The sequence below is a fragment of the Pipistrellus kuhlii genome, unplaced genomic scaffold (assembly GCF_014108245.1).
Source record: "Pipistrellus kuhlii isolate mPipKuh1 unplaced genomic scaffold, mPipKuh1.p scaffold_m20_p_4, whole genome shotgun sequence".
Taxonomy (NCBI): Eukaryota; Metazoa; Chordata; class Mammalia; order Chiroptera; family Vespertilionidae; genus Pipistrellus; species Pipistrellus kuhlii.
Window position 1 is genome coordinate 60415507 of NW_023425540.1, and position 19344 is coordinate 60434850.

General features: G+C 43.2%; 1 pseudogene; it reads left to right on the forward strand.

Moving 5' to 3' along the window:
* Positions 1-16270: 16270 nt before the first annotated feature.
* LOC118703654 lies at positions 16271-16935 on the forward strand (annotated as a pseudogene).
* The last annotated feature ends 2409 nt before the right edge of the window (positions 16936-19344 follow it).

Consider the following 19344-nt stretch of genomic DNA (forward strand, 5'->3'; position numbering starts at 1 on the left):
GTGCATTGTCAGCCCTCTCAGTTGCTGCTGGCTAGCCTCCGCTGGGCCCCACAGTGGCTCTGTGTGCCTCCCTCAGGCCCACAAGCCTTTGGCTTTGGTTGCTGACCCTCACCCACCACGTCCTGTTCCTGCCTGATCCCAAGTGATTCATTCCTGTGGTAGACCACACCCCTTCCTGTTCCCTTATGTGTCTATCCTCAGGCATCCCTGACAATAGCTATCGCTATTCATTTGTATGTAATTCTCCTAGAATTTATTCATGTCCTGCTATCTTGCTATTTTGAAGGTGAATCTGCATTTCAGGTATTTTTTAAAAGTACTTATTTTTCGCCTGGCTGGTGTACCTCAGTGGTTGAATGTGGACCCATGAGCCAAGAGGTGGCTGGTCCTTGGTCAGGGTGCATGCCCAGGTTGTAGTCTTGATCCCATGCAGGGAGCATGCAGGAAACAGCTGTTTGACGATATCTCTCTATCCTTTTCCCTGCCTCTCTTCCTACAACAAATAAAATACTTGGTTTTTTTCCTGCATTCTTTCATATCTACCCCACTACCTATTGATTTAGATCTCTTGCAGCAGAAAAATTACGCATTTGGCAGATTAAATAAAGAGGAGTGTTTGTGGGGATTTGACAAAGACAAAGACCATATGGGGCTCACCGTTACCATCATTATAATCCAACACTTTTAGTGCCAGGGCCTATGCCAGGCTCTTTGAGGGCATCACCTTACTGAATCCTTTAGTAGTTTCAGGAGGAAACAGCTCTTAAGAGTCTCAGTTGTACCTATAAGGAAGGGGAGGTTTTGAGAGATTGACTTGTCCAAGAACACACATCTGGAAGCATCAAAATCAGAACAATTCCACGCCAGAACCCAGGCTCTTAACTACTAGCAACACTGCCTCCCACCGTGGCTGGTCAAACTCTTACAAAGAGCACTTCAAAGCCCTTACAAAAACAACCCAATATTCGGACCTTCCTAATCCAGCTGAGTGCAGCAAATAATTGAATGGCTGTATTTAAATAAAAAATTTGCAAATCAAATCCTATTCTAAAATCACCAAGGAAGCTTACTTCATTCCTTCATAAAGAAAAGAAAAAATATGATTGCAATACAATTAGAATATATCTATTTGGTAAAGTTAGATTTTTATATACATGATTACCTTAGAATTGGGTTCAAATACTGGCCTAAGACTCTCCCCATCCCTTAGCCAAAATGTATACCCTGCTGACAGTGAGGGTAACGTGTGGTCCAGTCAGAAGAAGGAGAGATTCCCCACCCCTATCCCCATCTGCCACAACAGACATCGCTGGCCTGAGGGTAGGGTAGCAGGAATCAGTGCTCCTTTGGGGGAAGGAGGAGGAGAGGCCTGAAATAAGCATGAAGCAGACTTGCACCAATGGCTAATTAACTCCTCAGTTAGCCTTCTACTTGCTGTTCAACTCCAGCAGCAAAATGAAGGTAACACGCATTGAGTCAGATACCCTTCATTTGAAATCCTCTGAGGAAAACAACAGTCAATAAGTATCATCTCTCCTAATAAAAAGGTAAAATGCTAATTAGACTGGGAGACCTTCTGGACGACCTTCTGTACAAAGCCATGGAGGCGGGGCTGAGGCAGAGGCGGTTAAGGGGTCATCAGGCTGGCAGGGGATGGCAGCTGGGGCTTAGCAGGCCAGTGGGAGAATCACGACTTTGAAAGTTCTTGTGCAGCCTGCTGCCTAATGTGTCTGTCCTGTGGCCTCCCCCTCTTGCCTGCTATGGAATATACAGCGAGAAAAAGAAAGAATATCTCATTTTTCCAGTATCAGAATAAACAGCTTTATGGCTTATGTTTTCAGAGCTTGACACTCTATTGTTTGTTACTACATCTGGTGCAAAAGGTTATTGGCACTGCATCCACTTCCCAGGAAACAAGTCTCCCTGGTGGTTTCAGGTTCTGCTGCTGGGATGGTCCAGAGAAGCCTGCAGAGGGCAGCTGTTGGCACCTGCTGCTTTGTGGGGAGTGAGCTGTGCATTCCGCTGGTAGCAGTGCCTGCGGTGGTTTGCTGAGTCATAGTTAGACTCCAGACATCACTAATTGGCTGCCTCCTGCACACCTCTTTCACCTCAATCTCCAAATCAACATTTTCTACAAATCCATCATCAGTTCATATAGGATCTTTAGCTTTCTAAAAAAAAAACCTTTGACTTCCTGATACTTCTCCTTTCTCCAATCTAGATGCTTAGGACATGTCTGCTTTAATTAGACTACTTCCTGCTACCCCGCAGCCGGAAGAGGCTGAAAGAGTTACTGTGTTTAATTTACATGCCTCTGAGGAGGTACTCACCTTTTGACTCATGGTGTGGCCCTGGGCAGGGATACATTAGGGTGTATGTGCTAGCAAGGTACTCAGAAGGTACTGTCAATAGGTCCCATTAAATCTTCCTGAATTGTGACCTGATCTCAGAATTATGACCTGACCTCTCAGTAACATCCTTATCTTTGCAGGAGTCCATCTGCATGGCCACAATGTCATTTGCCATGAAGGGTTTTCTCTCAGAGAAAGATAAGAACATTAATTACACTGCCATCCACTGGCCTCCACCAACATCTAGATTGCTAGGAAGACCTGAAACATGTTGTTTTTCTTCTTAACAAACTCCCACCTGCTCAAGCAAGTACACTCATTCACAAGTATAGGGGTGTCAGGGTGGGGGTGAAGGGTTGGCTGGGGATACAGGCATAAGCATATTAGTGAACTCCTGAAACACATTTACCCTCTCCTCCTTTGTGTAGAGATACCATCTGATCAAGATGACCATCAAGTGTGGTCTCCAAGGAGAAAGTTTCAGAAGGATAGCCCAATGCATGTGGATGAGGGTATCTGTTAAATGAGAGGAATGAAGAACACCCTCTGGGCTCTACCTACAGGCTAAGGAGATAGCAGAGAACACAGGCATGCCATCTGAAAGAGTCCTTCATGGGGCCCCTGCAGCTAAGGAATGTGCAAGTACCTAGTGGTCTCCATAGTAAGAGCATGTTCATTCATAAAAATTGGCAATGCCAGGGAACATTTCATAATTATGTTCTGCAGGTCTGAGCTTTGTTTGTTTCATGTATTTAAATATAATAGAGTTTTTACTATTACAACTTTTAGACAAGTGTTCAATATTTGAAGCTTGCCGAAACCGGTTTGGTTCAGTGAATAGAGCATCGGCCTGCGAACTGAAAGGTCCAAGGCACGTACCTTGGTTGCGGGCATATCCCCAGTAGAGGGTGTGCAAGAGGCAGCTGATCGGTGATTCTCTCTCATCGATGTTTCTAACTCTCTATCCCTCTCTCTTCCTCTCTGTAAAAAATCAATAAAATATATTTTGGAAAATATTTGAAGCTAATAAAGTATGGAATAAGAATTGTATGTATTTCTCTGTGTTTTTATAGTAAGTATACTTTCTTGTGCAGTTTGAGCATTTATGTGCTTAAACAAAGGTTTTCAAGTTTTAAGAAGTGTAAAAAAGCAAAAGATGAGCTATGTAAGAAATGTTAATGCAAGATTTAGACAAAGGTCAAATGGAATATGAAACAAACAAAATTACAAATGATGAGAGAAAAGTCAGAAGAATTTGGTAAGAATGCAAAAGTAGGAATTCTGTGTAAAGAAGAATGGTTAAAAATTTGAAGAGTAGATATAAGACCAATAACCAGGTCTGGATGTGAATCATCAGTGAGCTATAATGAAAAACAGAAACCCCCAAAGTCTATAGTATAAATAGGAGCACTACAAAGTAAGGCTTTGGGAGACAAGAGTTAAATACAACAATATTTTATGAGTAAATATTAGTACACTCAAGAGTGGATATAATTCTGGGAAACGCTAAAATGAATGTACAAATTCCCAGATGGTTAGGCCCCTGGCTGTGTGTTTTAGCTGCAGCTGCTGGAGCTACAGCCTGACTTGCCTGAGTCACTGGCCAGTCAGGACCTCAAGGCAGAGGCCTAGTCACCACTTAATTGGCTGTGGCTGTATTTAAACACCTTGCTCTTATTTTATAACAACAACAACAACAACAATAACAAAGATAATGGTAATAATTTAAATATATTATTTGTACCTAAGCTTTATTGAAAGCTCACTATCAACTAGGCTCTGTTTCAACCTCCTTACATGTACTGTGCCAGGGATCCTTACTAGGAGTGTGTTATGGTCTTCATTTTACAGACAAGGGATTTGAGGCAGAATTACTAGTCCTGAGCTCAGATTAGCCTTTACCACTTTTTAAATGTCAGAGCTTCTGGGATAATCTGGAGTAGAAAACTGTACTAGAGGCCTGGAATATTCAATGCTTCCAAGCTTGTTCATGAACTACGCCAACGACGCTACATTGCAGCCTTCTATTTCCATCTCCAGTATTCCCAAAGGCAGACTGGTAGCTGCTCACACTGACCTGGACCCCTGGACATAGAGTTAGAAAAATATGGATTTATGGACAACAGTGGGCATTATCTTTAATCGGAGCTAAGGAAGTGAATTAGCTTATTTATTGAATAATCTAATTAACCAGGCAAGGAGTCCATTGGTTAAGAACAAAAGAGGAGCTGCTTTAGTAGATAAAGACAGAAAGAGGTCCAAATCTTAAGTCTACCACTTATTAGGTGAAATTATGGGCAAGTAATTTAACCTCTTTAAGCTTCTGTTTCCTCCTACACTGCAAAAAAGACAAAAGGAGTTAGGTTTTACCTGCAGCATGAAGAATTTAAGTGAAAAATCAATAGACTCAGGTTTCCCAAAGTCAGCATTTCCAACAGCGAGAAAGATCTGCTACAGAGGTTATAGAATTCTCTTTTCCATGAACCTTTAAAACTCTGACAGAGACTCTCTAGATAAATGGGTTTTGATGAGACCTCTCCCCTTTGGGGTGCAGTCTGGTAGTCTGTTGTAGGTGGTCCCTTTGGTCTCTTAATGTCAGATTAATGACAATCTTTTGCATCTAACCTATTTGTTTAATAAAAGCGAATTTTTATTTAATGTAACCACTGTTTTGTTTGCCTTTACCTACATTCCATACTTTATTAAAATGCAGATATTCCTGTCTGAAAATTATTGGCCATTTATCTGTTTCAAAACAGCAGAAAGCCCCCATTCAAACTTAATATGAACCTGATACTCTTCATCAGTCTCCCAAAATGCAACAAAAAGCAGTCAACTGCCTCCAAGCTTCAATGAAATAAATAAGCAGAGAGACAGATACAAAATGAAGAATGGTTACTTTAAATGAAGAACTTAGCAATCACTTTTTTGTGCCTGAACACTATAAATGATAAACTTAGGTCTACCCTATTTTTTTGTAGAAGCCAAAAATGGAGACAAAGACAGGTAAACAAATGTAGAGAGTGCAAGAATGAGCTTTAGGCACTTGTGATGAGAGTGTCTCCTGAGAAAGTGAATGAGTTAGGCAGTGGCCAACTGTACCAGCAGGCATTGCTAGAGAAAACCACATCAGTGCTTCTGCTCTAGGGCAGACCAGACCCAGAGAGGTGCTCAATGGTGCAGACGTAGATACAGATTCATTCATGGTGCAGGCCGACTACACTACCTTTGGATGGTCCCAAACTACCTAACACTTCCTGTCCAGGCGGAACATTCCATACAGGCAGGCAAGTGAGCAACCCCAAAACTCATTCCATTATTCCACAAACCTTGACTGCCCTACACAGCTTTGGGCTGTGCTGGGAATACAAAGGTGACCTGGATCTAATCCTTGTTCTCAGCACACTTGCAGTTTCGTAAAATAAACAACACATATTTAGAGAAGTTACTATAACCTATAATGAGAATCATGGCAGGGGAAGTAGAAGAGTTGTGTGATAGAGGTCCTAACCTCATCTAGGGGTCAAGGAGTTATTGTTAAAGAGGGGGGGGGAAAGCCAGACACTAGTTAAAGGCTGTGTAGTCAGATTTTATTCAGTAACTATTGCAGTAGAGAAAGAGACTTCTGTAGAGAACTGACTCTATTCCAAATACAGCAAAAACAGCTGGGGATTCCACAGCCAAGAAGCAGAGGGAAGGGGTCAGTGGACCAAAAAATACTAAGAGAAGACATTAAGGGTTGGGGATTCTTACTAAATGGACCTAACGGGACCTTTGCTAAGGGCAGGTCAGGGACTCAGACATCAAGGGTAGGAATGAAGAACTCAATCAGTTCTTGCCAAAGTGACTTAGCAGAATTCTTGCTAAAATCTGCCAGAGAGGAGGTCTAGATGAAAAGAGGGCTCAGAGGAGGCTATCTCCTTTGAAGGCTTGAAAGAGAGAGTCTTGTCAGTTTTTCTTGCAGAAAGAGGTATTTAAGCTGAATACTGAAAACTAATTAAGGTTGGATGATAACATATGCTAAACTGAGATCTGCATGTGTGAAGTTCTTCGAGGTGAGAGAAGAGTGTATTTGGGAAAGTAAAAAAAGGCTGGTTATGATTGGTAAATAAAGTTTGAGGCAAAGAGGGCAGGAAGGAAGATTAGAGGCATAATCAAAAGAGAGATTTGGAGGCCTGTAAATTTGTGAGAAGTTCGGATTTTGTCCTCAGGATAGTAGGGCAGGTTTAACGGGGAAGTAATATGATTTGATTTCTCTAGCCTCCAAAGTAGAAGAAAATTGAAGGGGGCAAGACTGGAGGCAGGGAGTCTGGTTGAGCACCTGCGATCATAATTTGGGTATGTGGTTGGTAACGTAACTTGGATGAGGCCAATGACCTGGGGCTAGTGAGGAATGGAAGGATTAAGATGTTTAGGAAACAGGAATTATACGACTTGGGCATGATTTAGTGGCAGGAGAAAGGCAGGAGTCAAAGATGACTCCCAGGTTTCTGACTTCGGCAACTGGATGGATACCGAGATTATTAACATTGACGGAAGAGCAGCTTGCAGGGGGAGATGATACATTATTTGGGGACATAACTGAGTTTCAGTTGTGAAACCTTTGGGTTTGGGTCTCAGGTGTTGAATTCCTAGGATCCTCAGTCCCATCGTGCCTGGCATTGTGTCTGAAGGGCAAATGCGGCAGACACCACCTGGACCAAATGATAAAGGTTAACATCACCAGAGATGTCACATGGTATCATATGCTCCTGATATGATGTAACAAGAAGGGCATTTCACCTCTGTAGTATTCTTTCCCAAAATCCACAACCCCCATTAATCATGTGAGAAACAACAGACAAAACCAAATTTGGGGAGGGGCATTCCACAGGGTACCTGGCTAGTCCTCCTCAAGACTGTCAAGGTCGAGAAAAACCAGGAAAGGCTGAGAGACTGTCACAGACCAGAGGAGACTAAACACCGTGTGGTGGGCTGGGTTGGAATCTGGAACAGTAAGAGGCAATTCATGCAAAGGCTGGCGAAATCTAAACAGAGCCTGGAGCTGAATTAATAGTAATGTGCCCATCAATGTGCTTCTTAGTTCTGTCAAACGTACTTTGGTTATGTAAGTTAACAATGGGGGGAATTGGATGATGGAATTTGTGAAAACAACTATTTATACAACTTTTTCATAAACCTAACACCATTCCACCAGAAAAAGTTTATTTTAAAAAATGCCTATGCCCTCGAGAACATGCACTTCCACCATCCGTACCTTTGGGAGCCGAGCACGTTAGGAAGGTGCAGCAGCACGTGTTTCCCAGCCACACGGAGAAGGAAGTGCATCACAGAGGTCAGCTTCTCAGAGAATTGAAACTAACCCTTTGATCACAGACAAAACAAGTTATCTCCAGCTATTTTTTTGATGGCAAGCTTTCAGAAGTGGATGCTAAAAATTCCCTTCTCTCTGACTCCTTTTCTGGGTGAATCAGGGTCACTGGTGTGAACATCTGTTATTATATTACATCACACCAAGCATGATTCTGCCTTTCTTTTTTTTCTTCCTTTTTTTTTTTTTTTTTTACTGTGGCATGACAAAGTTAGAAATACAGGGCCACCTCCCCACAACTAAGAAATGACTAAGGAAAGGGAAAATTTGACTATGGATTGAGAATAAGACAGATGTTTGTGCAACCTTAGGTGAGCCAGCATTGGATAGAGAGCATCTTCTACCTTCTTAAACAGCAATTTAGCTAAGGACAGCAGCTGGCAGCTAATTTCCCCCATTTTCTGTGCCATTTTATGGTTGGTAATGCACCCTCTGCAGTTTTGAGGGTTGTTTTTTTTTTTGCAATGCAAAACCACTGGACCAGTGGTCAGCAAACTCATTAGTCATCAGAGCCAAATATCAACAGTAAAACTATTGAAATTTCTTTTGAGAGCCAAATTTTTTAAACTTAAACTTCTTCTAACGTCACTTCTTCAAAATAGACTCACCCAGGCTATGGTATTTTGTGGAAGAGCCACCCTCAAGGGGCCGAAGAGCTGCATGTGGCTCGTGAACCGCAGTTTGCTGACCACAGCTCTGGACAATTATTGAAGACACTAATAAACCATATCTCATTCTAAGTAGTCCTGGGAAGCAGGTGGAGGTGAGGGATTAACCCATCAATATTTTCACAAGGGAGTTTACATTGTGGACTTTTCCAGCTCTACTTAGAGAATATTTTCTTTGTGATGTACTATTTGGTTCTATTACATGGAGAAGTGTCTAGTAAAATTATTTTAAAAGCAGTGTGATGTGGACCTTGGCAACAGGCAGCCAGAGAAGTCAAGGGAGTTTAGTTTGAGAAAGGGGGATTAAGATTCTGACTTTCCACCAAGCCTTTTATGCCACCCTCGTCCAGAGCCACGTGCCAGCTGGGACTCCCTGCTTGGAAAGACCGCATGCCCCCGGCGCCCAACATCTGCCCACACTCACGGCCCCTCCTTTGGAAGATGGACTTCCCCCAGCTCTCTGTCCCAGTATGTCCTTCAGCCAACCCCTGACCTTTACCTAATCCCACGTTGAAGACACGGAGTATCCTTCCCTTGAGTTACTTCTGCACTGAAATGCAAGGCCCTGAGTATCACAGCCTCTGCTTTCCACCTGTTTTTATTGCCCAAATCACCTTAGTCAATGTCAGTCTGGGTAAATATTTCTGGATTAACTGACTGTTTATGCAATCAATCTCTCCACATAACCAGACGAGCATCTTTACGGCTGAGGACATCAAACTTCAGGTATGGACAGAAGATATTTAAAGATCAGTGGGGACGTTTAAGGAGTTTCCTATACTTTGTCCACTTTGTCACTTGTTTGTGGGAGACAGGACCCAAGTTCGCATCAGCATCACAGACATAAATAAATTAGGCCGAGGCCAAAGGTTTTGAGCTGAAACTAATTGTCAGCTAACTAATCTTAAAAGTCTGACTAAGGAAAATATATTTTAACATCTACACTATGATTCCATTCCTCTAGGAAAATATGCAAAGATCTATACTTCCCTTGGGGCAGGGTTTATCAACTTAACTACTCTTCTCATTTGGGGCAGACCACGCTTTGCTGTCCCTATGCACTGAAGAAAATTTAGCAGCGAGGGTTACTAGAATTAGCAAATTAAACTATAGGGTCCCCAGTTAAAGTTGAATTTTAGAAACAACAAATACATTTTTTAGTATAGGTATATTCTATGTAATATTAATAGCATCCTAAGCCTCTATCTACTAGATGTCAGCTCCTTTACCACCCTCTCACTTCAAGTCGTGACAACCAAAAATATCATCAGATATTGCCGAATGGCCCCTGGGAGGCAACACTGCCCCTGCTTTAGAACCACTGGTTCAAAATAATGCTTAGAAAATTACAGACCTGAACTTGATCATAGCTTCCAGAAGAAGCAGCTGTATCTGATAGAGTATCAGTGAAAGAATTGGCCATTTTTAAACCATCATGAAAACATTATTCATTGTGCTTTTTAATGTCCCTTGCGATCAATTCCCTTTAGGTTTTCATGCCAGTTAAATGCTTGGCTCTCTTTCAGATCATATTTCCTTTTTTCCTGAACTGCTAGAAAGCTTAGAGGTAAATTTAATGCTCTGTTGCGGAAGCTATCTAAGCTCATGTAGCCAGCATTTTATTTTTTTAAAAAAACACAAATATCTACATAGTGGCTTTCATATGCCACATATACTTTAAATGCTTAAAAATATTAACTTCTTGAATTCACTCTATCACTGCAACAACCCTATGGGTAAGCATTATTATTATTTCCCTTCCTTTTCAGAATAAGAAACTGAAATCCTTTTTTAAATTTCTATGAATTATTTCATCCTCATCCTTACTTTATGAAGGAAGCCCCTTCAGATTCTGGTTGGGAGTCGGTTGGGTGGAAGTACTACATTACACACTTGGCCACTGTGGCCACCAGCTCCAGCTACTTCTCCCAGCCTCATGCCCATGCCCCAGGCCTCTCAACCCCCATCCTGAGCTTCCCCATGATGGGGATGCAGGGAACCTTGCTTCAAGCCCAGAATTGCACAACCAAGAATTGCAGAGGAATTAACATCTTATGGTCAAAATGTTGCCATTTGGGAAATGGAAAGTAGATAAATCTGTTCTCTTTTTCCCCCCACCCCAGACAGTCTGTCCTAAGATGCAGCTGTTCAGAGCATGGTTCCCTAAGACAGAGCGACCAGTTGCACTTGGTGGCAACCAGCTCAGTGATGCCTGCTCAGATTTCTCTCCCTCCTCCCCAGCCTCACTCCAGTATCTCTGGCTTCCGCTCCTTGGGATTGTATCCCCAACAGAGCAGCAGCAACAGAGCATTGTCAGGCTCTGCTTTCTAAGGAATCCAGACTGAGACAGTTATAATTACAAATAACATCACACTGAATGGAAGTTTACCTAGTCATTTCCATTAACTTCAGAGTCAGTACTAGTAACGGAGGTTCAATCAAATACAATTCTGGAACGTTACCCCTGGCAGGACTTTCAGGGCCAACCCCCTCATCTTTACGGCCGAGGACACCAAGAGCAGAAGGGGAAGGGGGCTACTTAAAACCGCAGGCCCTGCTAGTAGCCTTCAAACAGAGTACCAACATTTAGCGCCTACAGTGTCAGGTTTCTATATAAATTATTCCACTTGGTGCCTGCAAATTGCTTTAATGGTATTATTGTCCCTATTTTATGCTTAAGAAACAGAGGCTCAGCCCTAACGGTATGGCTCAGTGAATAGAGAGTCGGCCTGCGGACTGAAGGGTCTAGTCAAGGGCATGTGCCTTGGTTGTGGGCACATTCCCAGTGGGGAGTGTGAAGAGGCAGCTGATCAATGTTTCTCTCTCATCGATGTTTCTAACTCTCTATCCCTCTCCCTTCCTCTCTGTAAAAAATCAACAAAACATTTTTTTTAAAAAACAACAAAAAACAGAGGCTCAGAAAAAGGGAAGTGAAATTTTCAAGGTCACAACCTTAGCAAATGGAAGCATCGCGTTTGCCCCAGGCCTTTGGACTAACCCTAACCAGCTGCTCTCTGGAGGCCTGGGGACGGCCCTCGCTACCTGGGGAGCTTGGTGGAAAACATGGTCTCAGAGGAAGACAGGCTTGAGTTCAAGTCCTAGCCCATCCACTTAATAGATTTTGACTTTAAGTTACTTAATTTCTCTTAGCCTCAATTTTTTGATTTCAAGAATGGGGATCATAACACCTGAACAGTGTGGCTATGAAGAGGAAATGAGATAACACATGTAAATCTCCCACCACAGTGTCTACCCACAGAAGTTGCTTAATAAATGTTAACCAGCATCAGTTCTCTGGAGTCAAAGATGCCTTCCAAAAACAGTATTGCCTTCTCTGTCTATGGATGCTTAAGAGCCAGGCACGGCGCCAGCATTTTCTATAGAGGAAGGAATTTCTTCTGACCATTGTAACTTCACTGAGGGAGGGAAGATGAGGGCAGTGTCTCTTACCGCCTCTTAATCTCTTATTTCCTCTCCCACTGCCATAAGCTTTAGTAGTCAGTTATATACTCCCTGGTTGAACTTTGCCATGTCCGTTTTTAAACTGTAGCAGTTTTCAGACTTAAATTCATAGCGAAGTTTTGTCCTAAGCAAGACTACTCTGAAGTATTAGGTTTGATGTGCTAGTTATGTTTTTTTATTGTACACTCTGAAACATAAATACTCCATCATTAAATTAGAAAGTGTCATTATTTAAAATGCTCCAGGAAAAAAAAAAAAAAAGATAAAACATGATTGGAAAATACTCCAGACAAAAATCAAATAGAATAAAACTGGCATAACGTTGACCATTGTTGAAACATGGGGCTATACTATTTTCTAATTTTATGTATCTTTGAAATTTCCATAATAAAATAGTGTAAAAAAAATAAAATATACTTATCAAACCCAGGGGTAAGGGAGGGAAACATTCTCTGGCAGAGATCTAAAATCATCTCAAACTCCCCAGAGGATCACGTGGGCAACAGTGGCCCACAATGCACGCTAGAAAGTCACCAACACTCGGGACTCGGGCTGCCGTGATGAAACACCACAGAACCGGGGCTTAACCAGCATGGACTTGTTTTCTCACAGCTCTGGGGTCTGGTAGGTCACGACTGCTTTCTGTGAGGACTCGCTCCGTGACCTGCAGGCAGTGTTTTCACATGGTTTTTTTCTGTGTCCACATCCCTGGTGTCTCTTCCTCTCCGTATAAGGACAGTCGGGCTTCAGTGTTTCCCATGGGCTTCGTCCCCTGTGCTTAGAACAACTAGCCACCTGGATAAATGTCCATTGAAAGTTGGCCGAATCTATGAATGAATGATGATCTCACCTGCTCTCCTACCTGGGGCTCTTAGCTCTGTTTCCTTGGATGCCTTACACTGCTAGCTAACTCTCCCTACCTTGGAAATTTTCACCTCAAAATGATTAGCAATGTAAAACTAGGCCTAATCTGAGAAGCCCTGCTGTTTTTATTTTACTGCTCTGCTACTTGGCTTCTGCTACTGTAAAGAAATACCTAGAAAATGTCAATAAACTTTGGAGTTGGCATTGGACTTTTTTTTTTTTACTAAATGAGGTCAAATATGTTGGATGATATTACTTGGCTACTGGTTATGGTTTTTTTTGTTGTTTTTTTTTCAAAGAATCTCTCATCAGATGCCATCAAGACCGAGTTTCATAACCATTTTTCTCAAACAGCTTATGTGACAGCAGTTTGGAAAAGGAGGAAGAGGCGAGGTGGTTTCAGGAGCCAGAATGACTCAGTGTGCTTAGGGGGTCTGCCAGGGCCCAGCAGGCCCACGTGGAGTGTGCCTCCTCTATGCTGCTCTGGGGCCCATCCTCTCCCACTCACACCTGCAGTCAAACCAATGATACCCACTCTCTGCAGATACTCTCTCTGGCATATTCTGAGACTGGAGTCTGATACCAAATTAGATACCTCAAGTAAAGGGTGAATATACCAGATGTCTAAATCTATCCAGGATAGAAAGGCCTTGGTGGGATCCTTTTTTTTTTTTTTTTTTTTTTTTTTTTTTTTTTTGGTATGTAATTAATTATTCTAAAAGTCAACAATAGCATCCAAATCAATAAGTATTATAAAAAATACTGTTTCTAATTATAGCATCTGTTCTTTTTCCTTGGCTGCAGGATGTAGGCCAAATTTCTATTAAATATCCATCTATCTACCTTTTGAATCTTCTTAGGTATTCAGTGTATACTTTTTTTTGGAAACAGAAACAAGAAGAGATTATATCATGTTTAAAGACCAAAAATAGAGAACTAATAAAAAAGAAGTCTGAGAAATTAGAGCAGCAGTGCTACTCTGCTGCCACAAAGCACAAATACAGAAATTAGGCTTGTGCTCCCAAAATCTGTCTTCTGGAAATAGCTCTCTCTCTTGTTTATAGAATGAGAACAGCCCATCAGATTATTTTTATGGATCTTTTTTGAAGTGAAGCGGCCCAAGAATGGAAGGGAGTGAAGTGGTTTGCGGGGTTGGTGGCTCAGCAGCCTCTAGTTAGGATTAGCACCGTGTGAGGCAAAGCCTGTGCATGCTGTATTCAGCCGGTGCAATCGGACTCCCCAAGACAAAGAAAGGGTCTCGCACAGCTCCTGGAGTAAATGAAACCGAAAACGTTTTCCCAAGGAAGTAATTGAAGCTTGTAACTGTCAATTTAAGAATTTTACATAAATAAAATACAAATGGTTCAAAAACAAATGGGAAGATTCTCAATCTTATTCTGAATTTAAACAGTACTTTCTTTTTCTATATACTAGAGGCCCAGTGCACAAATTCATGCATTGGGTGGGTCCCTTGGTCGGACTCAATAGGAGCCTATCAGGCCATCTTGCCCAGTTCTGATCAGGTGATCGGGTGGACCAGCTGAGGGGAGAGACTGCCAGAGGTTGGCTGTGAGAGCACACTGACCACTAGGGGGCAATTCCTACGTTGAGCTTCTGCCCCCTAATGGTCAGTGCATGTCATTGCTACAATCATCTGGTCGGCTGGTCATAACAGTTGCTTAGGCTTTTATATATATACTTGAGGCCCAGTGCACAAAATTCGTGCACAGGGGAAGGGTGTCCCTCAGCCTAGCCTGCACCCTCTCCAATCTGGGACCCCTCAAAGGATGTCTAACTGCCTGTTTCAGGATTGGGATCAGGCCTAAATGGGCAGTCGACATCCCTCTCACAATCCAGGACTGCTGGCTCCCAATTGCTCACCTGCCTTTCTGATTGCCCCTAATTGCTTCTGCCTGCCAGCCTGATCACTCCCTAACCACTCCCTTGCCAGCCTGATTAATGCCTAACTGTCCCCTGCCAGCCTGTTTGCCCCTAACTGCCCTCTCCTGCAGGCCTGGTCACTCCAACTACTCTCCCCTGCAGGCATGGGTCCCCTCACTTGCTCGTCCCTGCAGGCCCGGTCACCCCCAACTTCCCTCCTCTGTCAGCCTGGTCACATCTAACTATCTTCCCCTGAAGGCTTGATTGACCCCAACTGCCCTCCCTTGCAGGTCTGGTCCCTCCCAACTGCTCTCCCCTGCAGGCCTGGTCACCCACAAATGCTCTCCCTTGCAGACATGGTCCCTCACAACTGCCCTCCCCTGCTGGCCATCTTGTGGTGGCCATTTTGTATCCACATGGAAGCAGTCATCTTTGACCTAATGGGGGCAGCCATCTTGTGTGTTGGAGTGAAAGTCAATTTGCATATTATTCTTTTATTAGATAGGGTAGTTATACAAATATATTTTTATTTATTTCAGAGGGGAAGGAGAGGGAGAGATAGAAACATCAATGATGAGAGAGAATCATTTATCAGCTACCTCTTGCATGCCTGCCACTGGGGACTGAACCTGCAACCCAGACATGTGCCCTGACTGGGAATTGAACCATGACCTCCTGGTTCATAGGTCGAAGCTCAACCACTGAACCACGCTGGTTGGGGTAAACAGTACTTACCTCTCCTGGCCTGTTGAAATAGCCTCCTGACAGCTCCCCCTGCTTCTATTCTTGCAGACAAGCAATCATTTAAAAACAAAAATAAAGTCATGTCTTCCCACTGCTTGAAACTTGGCTTCCCAGTTTACTTAGCAGGTATATTTAAAGTTATATCACACTTCAACACTTTAACTGAACACAAATTATATCACCCTGCAACTTTTTTCAGTTATGTCTTAGAAATCTTTTCATGTTAGCTTACAGAAATCTGCCTCCGTCTTTTTAGCTGCTGCCTGACCTTCCACAGTATGGCTATGATTTGCTTATCCATTCTCTTATTAGTGAACGTTTCTGTTGTTAACCATGTTTCACTGCTAAAAATAAGGCTGAAGTGGACATCTCACATGTGCCTTCTTGTTGGGAAGTGTTTGTCTAAGGGAAGATTCTGAGAAGTTATTTTCAAAAAATTACCAGCCACTGCCAAGTTGGCTTGTAAACTAGCCATGGGGACAGCCTGGAGCAGAAACCTCTTTTCTCACACCGCTGCCCTTATTTCCTCCCAGATGCAGTCTGGAGAGTTTCCCTGTCCATTGGCTCTTCAGTAGTGTCTACTTTTTATTTTTTTAAAGTATATTTTTTATTGATTTTTTTTTTTTTTACAGAAAGGAAGGAAAGGGATAGAGAGCGAGAAACATGGATCAGCTGCCTCCTGCACACCCCCTAAGATACATGCCCTTGACCGGAATCGAACCCGGAACCTTTCAGTCCCGCAGGCCTACGCTCTATCCACTGAGCCAAACTGGTTTCGGCGGTAGTGTCTACTTTTTAAATCCATTTCCTCTGCAGGCTGCACGCTCATGGCGCGTGTCCCACGCATGTCCTCGCGGCGCTGCGGAGCCTCCAGCCAGGAGCGCGCAGGCCAGGCCGGGGCCCAACTGCCAGCGCGGCGGCCGGGCTGCCGGCCATGGGGGCGGCCAGGCAGCTGCTGCGCGCGGTGATCATGGGCTCCCTGGGCTCCGGCAAGCACACCCTGTGCCTGCTCATCACCAGACACTTCGCACTAAAGAAGTTCTCCAGCTGAGACCTGCTCCGAGACAACATAAAGAGGGACACAAAAGCAGGCGTGCTGACCCGGCCCTTCATGAAGCGGGGCGAGCTCATCCGGGACAACATCATGACTCCGCTGACCCTCCAGGAGCTGGAGCACCTCGCTCCCTGCAGCTGGCTGCTCAGTGGCTTCCCTCGGACTCTCCCACAAGCCGAAGCCCTGGAGAGAGCCTATCAGACGCACCTGGTGCTGCACCTGAACGTGCCCTTCGAGGCCATCATGCAATGCTTCTCTGACCGCTGGAGCCGCTTCTACAACGTGGACTTCAACCCTCCCAAAGTGGTGGGCGTGGATGATCTCACGGGAGAGCCTCTCACGAAGCGTAAGGACGACAGCCTGGAGATACTCATCAAGAGGCTGAAAGCTTATGAAGACCACACAAAACCGGTCCTGGAATATTACCAGGCAAAGGGGTTGCTGGAAAGCTTTTCTGGGACAGAAAACAAGCTCTGGCTCTATATATTGTACATGCCTGCCTGCAAACAAAAGTTCCCACGCGAGTTGGTTATGCCATGAGGGAAAATGCTCGTAATCAGTGAGATGAGAATCTCTGCCTTCCTTCATTTACAAGTTTCTCTTAAGACTCCACCATGTATGAATTCTCTGAAAATTATATTCGTATTATTTTATAGATTTTTATTCTGGGTAATAAAGATATGCCAAATGAGAGAGAGAGAGATAGTAAGACTTACCTTTTGAAATTGTGTGGTGTGTTTTACCCAGCTATCTTCTCTATGTAACTCAAAATCATCAGAGATGGCTAGACTCTAAAAAAAATCTCTTTAGAACCAAATTAAAAGAGCAATTGGCAGTAATCTAACTTTTGCTCAGTAAAAAATAAGTGTTTGATAAGGCTGCCATGTTTTTCTTGGGGATATTGATGGTCTGAATTGCCTGACCTATTCCTAGTGGAGAGAGATAAGTCACTGGGTGAGATTTCAATGAGGTGTTCAGTTCGGGTACCTCATTCCTCTGGCAATGGCTAGACTCATGACCCATGGCCCTGCCTGTCTAATTTGGGTTTCCTACCTGGAGACTGACCCTGTCACTGCTGTTTGGTTCAAGGGTCGATGAAAGGGCATCACTGGAAGATGAATCTTGGTCCCTCCAGCAGCAGTGCCCAGGGACCTACATGTCCATGGTCCTTAATATGCTCAGGCTTCTGGTGTTTGCCATCTTTGGGGATGGAGTAGTCTTGGTGCCCTCTTCACTTTGGTGGCAATAGTCTTCTGTGCACATTTTAGAATGGGTTTTCTGTTTTTGCATCAATCCAGTTGACGTCCCGTACCTTAGGATTTATCCATGTTTCTAGTTCACTGGAAGTTTTACTTCTTTAGAATCATCAGTTGAGTCTCTTGCTGCAGGAATGAAGAAGCTATAGAATACACTTAGTCCACCATCCTGAAAGGAAACCAGGTTTCTTTGTCCACCCTCAAAATACAAAGTCATGAGATCTCTTAGAGCTGCCACTTTTGATTCTGGCTGCATAGCAGAATCATCTTGGAGCTTGAAGATTGAATACCCAGATAACTTTGATTTAGTTATCAGGGGTGGGGGCTATGCTTATTGCTATGTTTCTTGAATTATAAAAGATTCCCAGCTTTTGGGAACCACTATGGGATTACCTCTGTAGGTCGGACGCCTTCAAAGCAGGGTCTGGCGGAAGCTCAGAACCACCTGGCGGTCTCACCAGTGGGGACTTGCATACAAAAGGCTCTGCCCTCCTTGTCATCTCTTTTCTCCCACACAGTTATTTAAGCATTAGGTAGTTTATCATTATTTTATCATTAGTCATCACCACGTCTAACTAACATTTTTTTTCATTTGATCTGTGTTGCTCAGCAAATGCCACATCAGATGTCATTCTAGTTACTGATTTTTGGAAACTTGTTTAAACAGCCTTTCCTGTGTGACTGGTTGTTTAAATTCTCTGATATCTCTATTGTATTTAAACTCAGCTAATGATGCTCACTTCAAGTGTAGTGGTTGAGAAGTCAACTTGCAATAAGATCATGATGCAGATCCTTTGTTTTCTAGTCTTCAGTAGCTTTGGTTTGGTCCTCATTAAAAATCTGAAATAAGCTCGCTAAATGGATTTGGAAGATGAGGTGACCCAAAACACAATGCATTTCTCCAGACAGCTAAGTTTTATATTAGTGACTTACTTAAGCTGAAATGGGAACATGTTTATGTGCAATTGCGAGTTGTCCTCATTCTCTAATTAGGCCTACACTCTAGACTCAGGCCCATGGTCTTGTGAGGTCCTTGCATATTTTTGTCGGTCAATCATCTAGACAACTTTACAGCAATGCCTCCTCCAGCAAGGGGTAGAAAAGCACCAGGAAAGCAGAATGAACATTGAATTTGACTAGAGTGCAGGTGGGGAGTCAGAATTAGGAAGAAAATTGGGGAAGTATGTGAGAGGACTTTGAATATCATGACACTGTGGCACCACCCTCCCTTCAGCAAATGTAGAAAATTGTCATAATGTTAGGAGATTGGAAGAAATATTCAAAATTGGTGGTGGTTGTTAAGGACTCCAAAGGGGCTGGAGTTATCTATAGGTAATCAGAATGTAGTGTTAAATGAAAAGGACATCAGACCGCCGTGGATACAGAATTTAGCTACTGTCAGACTGTAAGGCTTTGGGGATTTATCAGATCTCCCACTGAGCCAGTGTTGCATGGGTGGCAGATGCCCACCCAATTGTGATTTTTGAGGAAGAAATCATGGAGTAGAAGAAATGAGGATGGTGTAAGGTTAAATGCTGACAGGAATTTGAGAGTGAAGTAAATTAGAAGAAAATCTTTAGAACTAAGAAAGAAATGAGAAAATATTAGCAAAAGAAGTGATGGGATTGTGATAGGAGAAAAAGAAACAGACCTACACTCAGAGGAAACATGCTCTAGTTCCTGTCTTAATTTT